The sequence below is a fragment of the Glossina fuscipes genome, unplaced genomic scaffold, assembly GCF_014805625.2.
Source record: "Glossina fuscipes isolate IAEA_lab_2018 unplaced genomic scaffold, Yale_Gfus_2 42, whole genome shotgun sequence".
Taxonomy (NCBI): domain Eukaryota; kingdom Metazoa; phylum Arthropoda; class Insecta; order Diptera; family Glossinidae; genus Glossina; species Glossina fuscipes.
The window spans coordinates 3654773-3662164 of NW_023998426.1; the positions used below are offsets into that span (position 1 = coordinate 3654773).

The window sequence follows — 7392 nt, forward strand, 5'->3', positions numbered from 1 at the left end:
TAGTTTAAGATAAAATTTGCTAGTGAATCGAATAAATAATTCTCTTTAGTCTTAAAACTCTATCACGTCTCAACTAACATTAAATATTTTTGTTGTTTTGAAAATTTTTAACTATAACGAAACTTAATATCCGTTGAAAAATTTGCATACAATATATATGGCTTTAAGCCAAGCAAACATAAGGGTGGTTCAAAGTTCAATGTTAAGAGAAAGAAAATGTTTTCTCTCAAAAGTTTACTTTAGTAAGATATGAAAACCGTTACGGAAGATCATAATGTACATCAACTGGGAAGATTACGTTCCTCTTATATCCGAGCTTTAAGAAAACACACCCAAAATTCAAACCTATTTTACTTCATTTGAACTTAATTATTTTACAGATATGGTTGCTTTTGCCTACGTCTATTTCCAGTTTCAGACCTATTCTGTGGATATCAAACGAGAATATGAGTAGAGATGTGTAGTTTTATATATTTTATTATGGGATCACTTAAAATTGTAAGCTGATAATAACATAAAGGTTGCTTTTCAGAGCGGCGAACACTTCGTTAGTCCCTATCCAAGTCCCATCGTCATTTGTTATGTTTCGATGACTGATGAGTTCGTCTTATCCTGTCCAGCCGCTTAAAGGCTATCTCCTACACGCATACATGTAGACACGGTGGCAGTCAGAAGAGATTTAGGTAGAGAAAGGAAGATAAGGATAGTATTATTTAAGTACTTTTGATAAGAAGTGGGAAGTTGGGGCGGAAAAGATCACAATAGGTTCGATTGTTCCAAAAATGGTCCCTGTACTCAAGGTACGAGAAGTAGCTTCTTAGCAGATAAATAGCTTAGTAGTAGGTCTTCCATTTCTTATTTTTTTCAAATATATCACAACAGATGTGTCCTTCATAGTTCAAAAGAACTGAGGAGGAGTGGCTGTAGCGTAGTTCGTCGGTTTACCCTGATGATATGTGTTTTTTTTTCCCGCCTGAGCGCTCGCTATAATTAGGAGAAAGTAAGCTCTACATTTAAACCCGACTTGGTATCCGCCATTCTTATTCGCACAGGCAAATTAAGGAACGAGAAGTCACGGTAATGCATCGTGCAATACAAGAGCAGATCTAGCGCCAGAAGAGAAGCAAATTTGTTGAAAAATTTATCAGTTGGCCAGATCTCTTTTCTTTCTGTAAGACTCGCGTCTAGGCAAAGTGTTTAAATATAAGCACATCGTAGCCTACGTCATGTCGACGTTTTCTAACAGCGAGGATGTCGGACATACTGGCGTCACCCATGAGCACTTGTACGCGATGGAGAGTCGGCGATCTCTCTTGCCATCAAAATATTTGATTCATTGAAATTTTAATTTGGCGAAATAGTTCTTTAACGAAAAGTTTCCATTAATTGGCCTCCACGATTATGTTAGTTGATGCCACTGGATTGTTTGCTTTTAGGACTTATAACGTCTCTGTGTTTATGTTATCAAGACGACAAGAATTGCTGCTTGCTTTGCAAGCCAACATAACATAATTGGCGTTATCAGCAACATCGGTCCCTAGGTGCAGTGGAATGTGGCTGTGGCCAACACGCAGCGGAAGTTGCTTTCAAATAAAATCAAAGTTTGTTTTTTTTTTTTTCTGTGTTTTATTTCTATTGGAAATCAAAACTTTTTAAAAAAATAGCTCCTCTTATATATTTTATAGGATCATTGACATCTTTAGGCTTTGCAAACGAAAATTGGTTGCGATATGGACATAAAAGAATAAACTTGAATCCATCTAAGTTTGACATAAATTAACGACTGCCACTTGATATCATAAAAATGCTCCATTTAACTGTTGAATGTTGTCATAAAAAATAAATAAATAAATAATATACACAATTATATTTTCTTTTCATTGTTATGCTAAAATGCAATTATAGTATATGGCTGACTATAATACATTTTCACGTCTCATATTTACATATAAATGTCTGTAACAATGCATCAATTTTGAACGTGCATTTGACACCATTCTCCGTTGTAGGTGCAAAAAAAAAAAAAAAAAAAAACAATTTGAAGAGCACTCAATAGAGTGAATGTGTGCCAGCCATACTTTATTATGAACATCGCTCAAAGTTTCTACATTTCAAAGTTTAATGATGAGAAGCAATGATTATATATAAAAAAAAAAAAAAAAAAAAAGGAGATATTTAAACTTTTTTTTCATTTTTTTTATTATTATTATTTTTTTTTTTTTTTTAATGTTAAGCATACAGAGGCAGACACAGGTGCTTGACGACGACAATGTATAACAGGGCAAAGTACTATTCCAGAGATTCCCAAGTGTAAGAGTAGCAAATCTTTATCTTAAAGAATATTTGAAAAGTTTTCTAAAAATTTTTCCAAAACAAGAAGAAAAAAAAAAATAAAACGAAGAAGAAGATAAGAAAAAAATCAAAAACGAATGCAACTAAAGTAAACTAAAAATGCAAATGAAATAATAAAAATAAATATTGTAAAGAATAAAAATGTAAAAATATTATAGCGCGGCACGTGCCTTCATTATATACAATGGACTACCCTACCGTTGTGCTAATAACAACTTTTCAATGTAAGGCGTTATAGGGGAAGTAATCGAAAAAAGTGGCCCGATCCGAACCATTTTCAATAGCACTCGTCTTTGAGCCAAAACACGTCCGCGAAAAAAATTTTATCATAATTTCTGCAAAACTGTCGCCTGTAGGTTAGCCAAAGAAAACGAGAAGGACAGACAGATACTCTATCTGGTCGACAAGCTTGGAATCACTTTTTGAATCGTTTGGTTTAATAAAAGATGAATACCTCTCAAGTATTTCTAAGTGTTATATACCCTTGTACCACAAATGGTGTATGGTATACGAAGATATTATAAATATGTATGCGGTGCCTGTAAAGAAAGAATGGCATTGTTAGAGAGAAGAGGAGTTTATTCATTAAATTGCTTATTATGGTTTTCGAAGCAGGTACCCTATAGCTTGGAACGTAGCTAAACCCGAACTTAACCCAGTCCTACATATATTTCTCGGGGCGGTTGGTTGAGTTCTGGGGTTTCGAAAGTTTCTCCAATTGATTTCGAATGCCTTTCTTGAACTTTGTCCGCAGAAAAAATGAAACGAAACGATATCATTTAATTGCGGCACTCATTCGATCGCATTGATTGTCTTTTGGCCTAGACGCGTTTAAAATATGATTGTATGCGCGGTATGTAGCTATCAATTTGTATTTTATGAACGAATTGAAAAGGCTAAGTTTCTTTCATTTGAAGCAGGTGCATAAAGCGTCTAGAGTTTTCGAACACCAAGTTTACGATTTCTCAATCTTTTTATCGTTCATAGCCGTTGAAGCAAATCAAATAGCATTTCTGTTCATTCCCTTTTGTTATGCATTATTTTTTTTTTTTTTTTTTTTTTTTTGCTAGAAACTTTTTAAACATTTTCTACGTTTTGCTGCGAAAGGCTTGTTTGAAACACAAAACCTAAAGAAGACATCTTGTTCAGCTAATGTTTCCATTGTAGTCAGCCCAAAGCACTCAAAAGTATGATTGACAAAAAGTGAGCTTGAGGTGCAGCTTGTGTTCAAATTCCGTGTTGTAATTGAATACAAGTATCAACTAGCGAAGCAAATAATAACAACAAAAAAAAAGAAACAACAAATGTAGGAATAACTTTAATAAGCGTGTTTAAAATGGCAATTCCTATGCTATATGGAATATGAGCTGTTTATTTTGAAAGTAGAGTAAATCTATTTGTTTTATTATTACGAGATATTTAAAGACTTGCATTTCAATAAATTTGAAACAGAAATATTTTTTAATTTTTTTTTTGTATTTTTTTATTTTACGATATCAGCTAATGTAAGTTTATTATTCAATAGTTTTTGTTTATAGTGTTGGCTTTAAAAAATAAATATTTTTTATACTTAAACAGACTTGTCTCACTTGCAAAACTAACCAATTATTGCAACACTTAACGAAAGGCATAATATTTCAGTTGTATCAGCCCTTTTTTAGATAATAAAAACAATATATTATTCAATTTTGCATAAATATTTATTCATTTGATGAAAATATTATAGTACTCCGGGAGGATATGCAAGTAATTGGTTTGCTGGATAGCAATTTCTATCACTTGAAAATCGTCATCGTTTAAACTAAATGAATGTCTGGGCTATAAACAAATTTTACGATCAATGATGTGATGATTCGTTATCACTCGACTGAAGAAGTTTCTGTTTTGATCAGTGCATAACATATTTCCACAAACTGTAATGAGGGTCAACTAGCAAGATATTATTCTTTGCGATCTTCTACGAAAGTGGAAGTCTTGATTTGATATATATTTTGGTTATAATGTGAAATTGACACTGCTAGCTTAGGATGAGGTAGTGTGCTTTTTGTATCACTCAGAGGAGGACGCAAAATGTTTTCCAAGATTGTTTACAGTTCATATAGATTGTTGCAGTTCGGCATTTATCAAATGCATAAGATGGACTTGCAAGATGAACATATCGCTAGTACTCTTTATAGCTAAAACTTTCATCTCTGTCATCATATCATATTCATATTGTCATCATTCTCGTTATTATTATCATTAACAGTTTTTTCACAAATGGACTTGGACAATGTATTATATATATATTTTCCTTGTACTCTACACCACTTGTGATACAAAGTATATTAAATTTGAGCGGACGTATCTAACACACAGAAGAGCTCAAGATAGACTCAGCTTTTATTATACAGAGCGATTCGGAATCATTTATTGAATCGATCTAAGCTTGTCTATCCATCCGTCCGATCATGCATTTTCGTGTTCAACCTACTGGTTGCAATTTTCGAAATAATGGTTCGGGGCAATTTTTGAACCCTCTCTTATATTCGTTTCTCCGATTAATATTTCAAAGTGAAAATTATTCCACAATAATTGACTTAGAAATCAACGCTAACGAAGTCGCAGTGCTTAGCTTTATGTTTTTAATACCACGGCATATAAGCATTTTTCCTATATGCGGGCTTTTATGAGAAATAACGAGTGAATAACTATACTAAGCGAAGTGGTGTGGGGCATTTAAGATTCGGCATGACCCGGCTATGGTCTTATTTGTGCTCATTTTGTATATACTTTTAAAGGTAAACAAATGTTTTTATGCCTTTAATGAAGAGGAGTCTACTATAAAACTTTTAATTTTACTCTGCTTAAAACATTTCAGGCGAAAATCTACTCTTAATTTTTGCTACAACATTTAGTTTATTGACCGTTCATTGGATATTTTCAGTCCGAACTTGGGATTTGAATGTACAACCATTGAGTTGTCCTTTGTTTACTCGGCCAGTCAGGCGAATCATATGAATTTCTAAATTCAATTCAATTCAAAAATCGCAGCTTGTGATACGAGGATGTATGCAACACCCAGGAGGGTTTGAAATAGGCCCCCAGGGTTGTGAGGCTTGTCTGCCCGTCTGTCCTCCTTGTTTTCTTGCGTTCAATCTATAAGCTGCAAATTTTTCCATTATGTTGATGTAACTTGTTAGACCGATGGGTTTTGGTCCAACGACGAACGCTATCGAAAACAATTTGGATCGGGACACTTTTTGGAACATTTCCCTTGCAACACTTTTTTAAGGATAGACGTTATACGACTAGCTGGTCGTGGTGTAGGGAGTTTTTTGGTGTAACGTGAACCATTATAGAGTTCCCACTTGCTTCTTGTTAAATAAAAACACAAAAATTGTGAACATAGTAAAAGAAATGTGTCTGTAACACCTATCACGAAGCACGATTTTTCATATCGCCACGATGCGTAATCATTTTTTTCGTCATCTCAATTCTTTACAATTCTTTTAAAACATCATTCTCTAGTGCGCTTCGTAGGATTTTTTTGATGAGTTAACTAAAACATTTTTTTTATTAAAAAAGTGTGACTTTTTTGGTCGAAAAACGAACTTTTTCATTCAAATGCTGGCCAATCACACAAGAATCAATATTTTTAAAAAATTCCATATTGGTCACTAGTTATGCTTGGCTTATGCTTAAATTAATAACACCTTCTGCAAGTGATATCCGAGGCTCCAGTGTTACCATTTCTTAATATTTTGTTTGTGGCTAAAATGTCAGGCGGCTAAAGTGGGCTTCTCCCTCTCAGTTAAATTGCACTTCGCTCATAGGCAACGTGATAATCAACGTTGCGTATACGATCAGACGTAAGGTATATACTCCTTCCTTTCCGATTATACTTTCTAACACTTTTCGTTTTTTCAGACTAACAAAGGGGTTTTAATTAATCTTTGCATGGGCTCCATCAACATTCTCTCCGCTCTTTTCATGCCGATTGTATGTAACAAGTCATTTAAAGTATAGGCGACGGGCCAAGTGGCGTAAGCTCATTATTTCCAACGTTACCGAAACGTTTTTTCTGCAATTTTCCTAACATGTAAGTCTAAGTCATTGAAATTATTTTGCTTCGCTAGTTAGGATGATATTAGTTCGTAGATCTGTTGCTTATTTTAATCAGTGGAGAACGAATTAACTGATCGACGGTGACAACCCAAAGAATGTCTCGATAGTGGAATGGGAAGGGCGAAGCGACCCATAATATTCTGAGTCACACATGCTGTTCAAAGCATGCTTAATTAAAATACTCAATGCAAATTGATTCAAGCGGCCTAGAATACTATGCTATGTTCAAAAACGTATAAGACTTCATTATTATATAAACAAGTAGTTTTTCCCTTAGGTAGTTGTGCCATGATGCAATATTTTTCGTTGATGCAAGAAATATCCCAAAAAGCAGAATGATCACATCCTTCTTTAACTTTTTACAACATTTCTTAAGAGATTCTTCTTCAACAATTGAATTTGTAGTCGTAAAAAGGAATTTTAAAGCACATTTAGTTTAACTATAACTGACAATTGCTCGAGAAGTGGAAAGGAAAAAAAGAACAGAAGTCACAGTACGACTATGTTCTCAAGACGTTTTTATTTATTTACTTTTTTTTTAGTTTTTTTTTTTCTTTTCGTTTTTTTTTTATTTTTAACATTTAAGCGACCAGCATAAATATATCCTTAAGCACGTAGGATAAAACAAAGCTCGCAATAATAAAGAAAAAAGAATATAAAAATTAATCGACAATTGCGAAAAGTTTATGAGTAATGTACACATACATATATATGGAGTCCGCGTGCATTCAGGCAAAGCTATAGCCAACACAACATATATTAAATCAAGTCAACGCTAGCGATGGTACATTTATTTCATCACCGACATCTTTCTCTGTTTTCATTTTTTTTTATTTATTTTTTTATTATTTTTCTGTGCCTCATAAACAAGTTTATTTGGACATATACGACAGAAAGAAAGAAAAGCAAAAAAAAAAAAAAAAAAAAAAAACG

The 7392-nt window shown here is 33.4% G+C and overlaps 1 protein-coding gene across 2 annotated transcripts in view; it reads right to left on the reverse strand.

Moving 5' to 3' along the window:
- The window catches only part of LOC119637000, a 108695-nt gene that overhangs the window by 70916 nt on the left and 30387 nt on the right, over nucleotides 1-7392 (reverse strand). The window lies entirely within an intron of this gene.